The sequence below is a fragment of the Corvus hawaiiensis genome, chromosome Z (genome assembly GCF_020740725.1).
Source record: "Corvus hawaiiensis isolate bCorHaw1 chromosome Z, bCorHaw1.pri.cur, whole genome shotgun sequence".
NCBI lineage: Eukaryota > Metazoa > Chordata > Aves > Passeriformes > Corvidae > Corvus > Corvus hawaiiensis.
The window spans coordinates 48,829,741-48,839,287 of NC_063255.1; the positions used below are offsets into that span (position 1 = coordinate 48,829,741).

General features: G+C 37.7%; 1 long non-coding RNA gene across 1 annotated transcript; it reads right to left on the reverse strand.

Moving 5' to 3' along the window:
- Window positions 1-6,163: 6,163 nt before the first annotated feature.
- Window positions 6,164-8,500, reverse strand: LOC125320305. The gene is made up of 3 exons (XR_007201065.1): window positions 8,344-8,500; window positions 7,670-7,749; window positions 6,164-6,562 (listed from the first exon to the last, which is right to left on the reverse strand). It is a non-coding gene; the product is annotated as an uncharacterized LOC125320305 (long non-coding RNA).
- Between the last annotated feature and the right edge of the window lie 1,047 nt (window positions 8,501-9,547).

A 9,547-nucleotide genomic window follows, 5' to 3' on the forward strand; every position in this document is an offset into this window, starting at 1 on the left:
GCCTTCACCAGAACAGACTTTCTGTTATATGTAAAAATTAATGAACATATTTATGCATACATACATATATACACATCTGTCAGTAAAAGAGGGTTTAATGATTTGATGGTTTTTCAGCTTATCCTGATATGACTTTGCTAACCTTTTTCAGAAACACTATGATGAGAAAAGGAAAAGCATCTTAAAAAACAACTGAGCAGAACTTTAGCAGTATGAATCATGATAACTGAGGGAAGGCAGGAGAAGGTAATAGAAAACCAACCGAAACTCAGAAGAAAAGTGAAGTACAACAAGATGTCTAGTGAAAGAGTTAAGTGCTTTGCTTCATGCAGCTTGGCAAATGGAAGAACACAAATCATTGCAAAGGAAAAAATGGTCTTGGAAATCTCTGGAGACTGGCTTCACATGGCTAATTTACAACCACATGCAGCATCTGTCACTTTTACAAATCAATGAGAGTGCCTACCCTCTAATAGCACAGGTTCACTGGTAAAGGTTGCTGGTGTCGGCCATACAGATGAGAGCTTTCAGGATGTCAGAAAAGAATGTCGGTGACGCACATTAACACCCACACGCTCCTTTATGTCACTTCCAATTTACTTTATCTTAAATTGTCAGCTAGCAGAACTCACTCTGATATTAATAACTGGAGGTTTGCATCCAAGCCAGGAAAAATAAACCCTGCTGATAGCTCCATGAGACATCTGGCTTGCTCTAAGGAAAGCCAAAAGTGAAAGATAGATCTCTTGGTTCTTCTTAGTAGAGTCTGTAATACTCAGAAAAGAAAAAGATGGTATGACTTACAGATGGCCCATGTGTAGTATACAGAGAAACATTTGCATTTTGTCATTTTCTGTAGGTGCTGTTCAACGGGAGAGTGATTCAATTCTTTTACAGTACTGGAATACAAAAGAAGATGTTAAAGCCATACACGGATATAAAAGGTTCCCACAAGCTAGAAGAAGCTTCCCCAGCCCAGAGTTCATATTTCTCCATGGTATAATTAGATATTTAATCCTCTTTCTCACTCTTTTCCCAGTCTTATTGGAGGGACTTAATGGTCTTGATTCTCTTTTTTAATTCAGAGGGTATAAGCTGAGCTGTGAGTCTTGATAACAGAAATGTTACTTGGGTAAATCTACAATACCAAACTTGTCTCAGCCCAGCTAGCAGGCAGTCCCCCACAGCACATGTCCATCACTACTCTTTGCAAGTACAGGACAGGATCCCGAGCCAACTACTGGGGAGAAGTGCTGATGCAGCTAGTCCCCGCAAGTATACTTTGCCAGGGTTACTCTGTGGCACTGCAGCTTTCCATTCGGGGAAATCACAGAGGCACTTGTAGCACTTCCGATGGTAATTGCAGCTTTCTTCTTTCATGTCCTTAATCAGGTGAATAAAACCCTAAATTTTCTGTCTCTCTTGTCTAAGGAGGGGGAGATATTTATCTACAGTTTTGACTGAATCTGCACATGAGGACCTTGCTTTTGCAGACAAAACTTTAGTATGTTCATTGGAAGGCTTAGAAAAGAATGTGCTCCCATTTGAGGGATTGTTACACCTGCTCCTCAAGGAATTTATAGGACTCGTTCCACCTGTGTAATTTTATTAACTGCATCGGTACCTCTTTGGTCATATTATTTTCAAGATAATTCGTTCTAGCAAGCTTTTTCTTTTTCCATCGTATCCTTTTCATGTCTCTACTGTTGTCTGCAAGTTCTATCACCTATGTAGTTTTCTTCTTTTCCTGGTAATTTATACATATGTATATAAAATGCATAGATCTCAGTAACAGCCTTTTGGCATCCTCTCCCTCAATAAAAAATACCCATTTATTCCTATATTTTATTTTCTGGTTTTAATACATTTTTATCTCTTGGGCTTGTCTCCTCTCCTGCCTTGCAACACCTTTGGAACTGGCCTTTGACTGAAAGCTTATCTGAAAGTTCAACTACATAGTATTAGCCAGCTCGTGCTTACTGACATGTTTTAGGTGATTTATTCCAATAAATCTAGTGGCTATACTAGTGATGATTTCCAGCTACAAAAGTAATATTTTATTTCCAAGTATATTATATTGATCACAGTGATCATTACCTCATTTTTGTCAGCTTCCTGGAAACAAATTTTAGTGGTCTAAAGTTTGACTTTCAAGTACCTAATTTTTAGGACTACCCTTGAAGTACCTTTAAAGATTGATGCCACACTTGTCATCCCCTTTTCCTTTAAAAGGCAAGTTAAATATGTTTGACTCATCAGTAGTCACCCTTGGATTGCAGAATAGACATAGCTCCAGTACCAATAAATTTAGCAAACAGATGCATGTCAGGATGGTAAAAAAGAATTCAACTATCTGCCATCTTTAAAATGTTAAGAGACAAATAGGAGAGCCACCCATGTCTTGGGGTGCATCAGGCACTGCATCTTCACCTGGGTAAGGGAGGGGATTGTCCCACTCTGCTCTGCACAGGGGCAGGCACTGATCTCTCCTCTGTGGTGACCAGTGACAGGACATGAGGGAAGTTGTGTCAGGAGAGGTTTAGGTTGGGTATGAGAGAAAGGTTCTTCACCCAGATGGTGGCTGGGCACTGAACAACCTCCCCAGGGAAGTGGTCACAGCACCAGCCTGACAGACCTCAAGAGGCATTGAACAATGCTCTCAGGCACATGGTGTGACTCCTGGGGATGGTGCTGTGCAGGGTAAGAAGCTAGACTCAGTGATCCTTGTGGGTCCCTTCCAACTCAGCTTATTCTGTGATTCTGTGATTCTGTGATTGTGACTAATTACATCTCTACAGAGAAGCTGTGACATTTACTCAGACTCTTAAGCTTTCTCTAAAAACTGTCTCTATTCTTGCACTTCCACTTCAGTGATTATGTTTTGCATAGGAAACAATAACTGACCGAGTTGTCAATCACCTAAACTACACACATTTCGCTGATCTATATCAGGTGTTAGATGGGGGAGAAAGTGAGCAGTAAATGCATAAGGCAGAGACTCCCCAAAATAAGGATGTTGCAGAAATGATTTACACATTGCAGTGAAGATGTTGCCCCAGGATTTACCTCTGTTTGGCTGTTAGGCTGAAGTAATCACGCTTCTTGATGTAATAACAACACAGAAAAAAACTTGTGGAATTATTGTTGCTATTGTTGGCAACAAAGCACGATATTGCTCTCCCCAAGTGAAGCAAAACATTTTCTCTGAATGATTTGTAAAGTATACGATGGGCTGTTAATGTAAAAACATAGAGCTATGAAGGACATCTCTGGAATTTTACATTTTGAAACCGAAGGCAGGAATTCAAGCAGTCATTTCTCCTCTCAAACTCCAAAGAAATCTTAATGTTCATAATGGGCCTTGACAGACACAGGCTGCAGAAGAAGGTAGAGCCTGCTCTTGTTTAGAATAGATTTCTGGGATTCCTTATGACACATCACTATGGCATTTCAGCTTTAAAATTTGGTCTTTTCCTCAGGATTTGCAGCACTGATTGTTATTCTGTAATAATAACTTAAGTGATTAGACTAACAAGAATTAAGAATTTTTATTTTCCTAATAATGCTTTGTCATGACTGTGTACACTCCACAGTGGATGTTGCACATTTTGGCCATGTTCTCACTTAAACTCTCAGGAATTTTAAACCTAATAGAAGCACATGGGGTACTGACGGGATTAAATAGCACATAGGTGCAATAAAAATGGCATGGTTTCTGTTGTCCTGCAAAGGTAGAAACTAGTGTTGCTTAATTAGTTGGGGTTGCTGTTTTCATTTATCACCAGTGATTTCCAGAAGGACAAAATGGTACGTAAACTGTGCAAGATACACAGCTAGATACATGGGCTTAGCAGCTTAGTGACCTTAGCTGCTTTACTCTGTTGCTCTCAGTGCGCAACTGTCAATTGTTCAGGCCAAGTTTACAGTCTTAATCGTGCCTTACTGGCTTTGGTTCAAGTATATAAAAAACATGCTTCTTACTTGTGGCTAAAGTGCAGAAACTGTTCCAAATTTTTGCTCCCTTGCACTTACATTAATTAAAATATGTTTGGGATAAAGCATTGTTAAAAATATTTTATCTCATAGGAAATCAACACATATGGTGAAATCATACTGAACCACATTCTCACAGAGGAACAAACATTGAATGTACCATAAAGACATTCAAAGAAGTTCAGACATAAGTGCATAGTATCAATTTTAGCTATTTCTCTGTCTCTATCCAGAAGATGCTGTGCACAGGAGTGATCCTGATATACCATATTGAAACCCATAAATTTCCTGAATTGTCAGTAAGTGCAAAAACTCTGAAACCACAGCAACAGCTGCTGAGGTGTGTAGAAATTTTGTTTAAAACCCATGGGTTTACATTGTAAACTCTCCTTGGTTTTTTATTCAATCAGAACTTCAAGGACTAACAATGTTCCAAATGCCTCAGATGGGACAAGTTGCTTTCTTGTGCTGGATAACCATCTTAGGCCAAAATAAGCTGCCCTTGAGGCAAATTTTATTTTACAAATAAAACCAAAAAATTTTTAAAAAATTGAAAAATGGTCTATTCAGACACAGACTGTTTTGGGTCAACAATAACCGTTAAAATTACAAGACTTCTGTTTTATATATTTTGATCAAAAAGCTATATATATTTTAATTTACATGCCTAAAAAGAATGGGAATTGTGTGTATTTCTCAGATCTCTTGCCCAGAGAGAGTTTTACTTTATTGTTTTAGATCCAATTTTTGCTATTCTATCTTTTTCCTTTAATTCAAAGTGCTCCAAGGGTTTTTGGTTTTGGTTTTTTTTTTTAAATTTCTTCTTCTTTCCTTTTACAGTCTTTTTATATTCTCTAGAGAATATAGGCAGCTAAATAATGCCAGTTTTATCTGTGCATCATTCCTGCTCAGCATGAGGCCACAGAAGAAAATGGAAGGAATAATCAACATTGGTCAAGGAGCTAAAGGCTGAACTTGATCCATAATTAAACAATACTTTCACACAACTGAGGGAAGAGCAAGCAGCTATCACTGATCTCTTTTATAAGACTCGTATCCGTTTGAAAGCTTATGTTAGTATTGGGGTTTTCCTGCTATCATTTTCGGCAGAACTTTAGATTGTGCTCTAGATAAAGAAATTATTTTTTTGTTTAGATATATATAATACTTCTTCATTTGTTGACACAGAATTCTATGCCAGAAAAGTGAGAATGCACTGAATTTCAAAGGAATATTTGAACAAATAATGCAAGAATTGAACATCCTTTGTCCCCACTCCTAGGAGGCAGGAGTAGAAATTGCCTAGAAGGGATCTGCACTCTTCAATTGTTCAGGGTGCTGTGGAAAAGAAGACGTACAGGTTAGCAAGGACTGGCAGAAAAGATGCTGCCCAGAAACCATATGCTCTTCAAGCATCCTCAGGACACTGGCATGGCTCCTGGAATAACATGTCAGAGCAAAATAAATTCATAGCCAAAAATTAAACCCAAGAAACATATGCAATTGCTCTTACTTTTTGTGCTCAAGAAGATGGTCAATATTGATTTCTTGAATAGATCTCCTTGCACGTGGAATTACTTCTCAGCGCTACTGTTGTCCTCCCAAACGTTCATTCTCTAATTTTGCATGCAAATCAGAAATCAAAAGCCTAGTGCAAGCCCTGAAGGCTCACTCTGACTGCAGGTATGCTCAACACCCACCTTGGAGATGGGGTTCCAATGAGGTTCTCTCATTGTAGCATTTTCTCAAGAAGTTTTGATCTTTCATGATTTTTAACCTAAACACTGCAATAGTCTAGTACCTAACCAAGCCCTAACAAACTAGATGGCATTCAACATAACCTAGAAAAAATGTGTCATCTCCATCTAGATTAAACAGATATTAAACAATATATTTTTCAGAACTAATCAGCTAGCAAATGAAAATACTGGAGTATTTAAATGCTGATGTTCTTGAAATAGTTTTTCACTAAACTGAGGTGTAACCCCAGCCATTAACCAAGTAAACATAGTCACTCACTCACTTCCCCATGATGACCTCTAACCTGTTATTGAAAAAATTGAGCTTCATACCAGCATTCTGCATGGAGCATTGTAATTTCTATGCAGGTCTTCACCCTTCATTGTGTCCCAAGTTCTCCAAAAATGAAATGAATGGTCAGTCACCTGAACAGGTTTAACTGATTTATTAAACAGAACACAAATGACAACTGGAAGCGGGGACCCAGGATAGGCTCAGGACCCCAGTGACAAAGCAGAAAGGTTCAGCACTCTCGAGAGGCTGGGTGCTCCCCGTACGCAAAGGTAATGAGAGGGGGATGTGGGGCAAAACCCCACAAGAGTTCTTATAGCCTCTGGTTCACCATGATTGGTTCATTTTTCAATCCACTTTCCCTTTGGTCCTTTTAGGGTCTTATTTGGCTCATTTTGGGAAGTGTTCCTGTCCATCATTTCCTCCATTCTCCTTCCCATTGGTTCTTTGAGCCCACCAACCATGTCCCAGGATGTTAGGGCGATGTAAGACACCTCACAGGCTATTGGCATCTAGTGATTACATGGGAGTGTTGCACCTGTACAGTTTGAGCACCGATATTAATTAACTTTAACTCTTACAAAATCCAGCCCCAGCATAACCAATTAACAATATAACATTTAACAACTGCGAACGTGTTTGTAACAATTTTGTCTCAGTCTGCAATATAGTTACCTGTCATGTATACACCCTACTCCATACCTGCTGTTTGGATCACACTTCCTTCAAACCTGTGCGTGAGTGTGCAGCAGTGAGAGAAAGACTAAATCATATAAGTGGCCTTGCTCACTCTGTGTTTATAAAGAAACATAAGGGAGTCTTCTGCCTCCTAATCCTGGTGGTTCAGACCACTTGTCCATTTGCTGACAGATTTTTTCAAGGTGACTTATTCTGAGTGTATAAGGATTTTTGCCTGTATAAACCTGGGCAGTACTTTTTATCTTGGCCATAAAAGCCTGTACCGTTCACCGACATAACAGACCTATGATGCACATAGCCACAAACCCAACATCTTTTGCATATTAACTTCAGTTATGTTATTATATACTATTTTGAGAGTAAAAAAAAAGATTACTTAGAAATTGTGTAAAAATTTGGGGGTTTAAAAAATAGCAGAGTATTTCTCAAAATTCTTAATCTTACTTGCAATTTTTCCTAAAGTATTTTTGGAAGCATGGACCCTGACTCTATATCAATGGGGGAAAAGTTAATCAAGAAAGCTCTAGGCTTGAACTCCAGACTCACTCCTTTTTTTTTTTTATTTTACTTCACAATATTAAATTATTCCGGTGTATCAGAATGTTTACATTCCTACTTTTCTTTTTTACTTAAAAAATATTTACATGGGTATGTTTCATTCAATCTCCATTTCAGGTGATACTTGGATGTCACGAACATAGCAATACATATTACAAAAGAAGGTGAGTTACAGTGTATTCTTCATTTCCTGTGCCTGGAAATCATGGTACTAACTGGCAGTAGTGATTGTGCTGTTACTGCAATACTTAAGAAAAAACACCCTTTGGATAAAATCATACTGAATATTTTAGTAATACTGCACAAAACCTGATTCCTTTGGTTTTTTTGCAACCCAAATTCTGTCATTTCTTCAATCCAAATACACAACGGAGGTGTTCATACATACCAAAGCAATGGTCTTTTTGATTCTGTAATATAGAAAACATGAAAAAGAATTTTGGCCTCTGGGATTATTTCTTTTTCTTTCTACAGAAGAAAAGGAGAGAAAAGAATATTATGAAAGCAACTACTCAGAATTGATCAGAACTTAACCATGAAAGCAAAAGAATGAGGGGAAAACAAATAATTACAATGACTCAGAAATGAAAGGACTTACAGGAATCCTATGTCTGTGCACTGAGATAATATGCCTTTGAAGGTCCAGTGAGTATTTTCTGATAGTCATTAGTACATAAGCAGCTTTAGCTGTAATACAGTATATCTGATACTGTTGTAAATATTTTACCTGCATTATCATAATAATTAGTTATTGAGTTATTCATAACACATTAAAGCATAAATAACCTATGAAGATTACTACCATTTTAAGATAAAGCTTTTAAAGGATAAAAGGTGCAAAGACAGGCTCTGAGTTTACTATAATGGCAAAGACAGAGCGCCTACACTGAAAAGCTCCTGCATTTGCAGTGTGAATACATAATAAGGTCTTAATAGTGTGGAATATAGGCTTCAGAACAAGGCTGTAAAATGTTGTGATTAGCAAAAGAAATAACAGCAGAAAACAGGATAATTGACCATAGGAAACAGAGGAAAGAAGAGAAAGCAAGATTAAATACTTACGAGGAATCTATTTCTGGAAGACATGGTCAGAAACTATGGTTGCCCCCATTTCATTTAGAAGAAGCTTAGAAACAGCTAATAAGTGTAAAGTAGGTGTTATGGAAGCATATGATGTGGATTTAAACCATGCTTTTGATCAAAATGATTCAGAGCACTGATGGTGGGAGTCAGAAAGAAGTAAGGTAGACTCAGGTTCTTTTATTTGCTTAAAGGATGAAGTGGTCCTAATTAAATAATCTCCCTTGATTTGTAGTAGTAATGACATTTTCTTCCCCTGGCACTGAAGTGTGTTTTACAGTTTCAGCAGCACTCTGTGTTCAAATCCTATTATTGCCTACCAGAATAAACAAGAAGTTTAACATGATTATTTAGGATGTTCCACTTACTTAAAGCAGGATTTGTTGCCACATCTATCAATATGTTCAGCATTTTCTTAGACCATAAGATAGAGTGTGAGCATCTGTTAGCCTTTCTGTAATACTTAGAATGTTGCTTAATGAAAATTATACTCAGTTGGGGAGAAATCCTCTCAGAACAATTTAAAAGGCCTATTTTCTAAATACACTAATCTTGAGAGTTGTAACTTTTGGAAGATTGAGGATAGTGAGCATAACACAGAGAATAATCTTGTACAGATGCTTAAGAAGGAGGAATAAAATGTGTATATTGGGAGGAATTCCTCTAGAAAAAAGAATAAAAACTTGTGAAATAAAAAAGAATAAAAAACAGAGGCATAGACTGCCTCTGCCATTCTTAGTTTATAAATGTAATAGAGTGACCACATATTTGTTTAAAACTGAACGCTTAAAACTAGCTGTGTAAAACAGGGTTGGCAAGTCCCACTGAAAAAAATGCTGAAATCTTTTTTAGAATAGAAGGTTGATATCAAGTGAGGCTGCCTCCTGCTTAGTACTGGCCTTCAAACATCCTGTCCTCACTGCCTGTGGTGAGCTGCAATTAAATGAACCCCTGGGAAAGCTGAAGTGTTCCTATTTTGAGATGTTTGGAGAGGCTGGATGGATATTTCTTCTATTTTAAGTGGGTAATGATGTTATAGTCTATCATCAGATGACCTTTTTAATGTGACTACTTCTGCTAATTAGGTCCTGTAACAATGCCCTTTTCTCCTATGGACAGAGTGGCAAGTGTGTGATCACTTCAGGACATGAGACCATCTCAACCCTGTCGCAAGTTTCATGGTTTA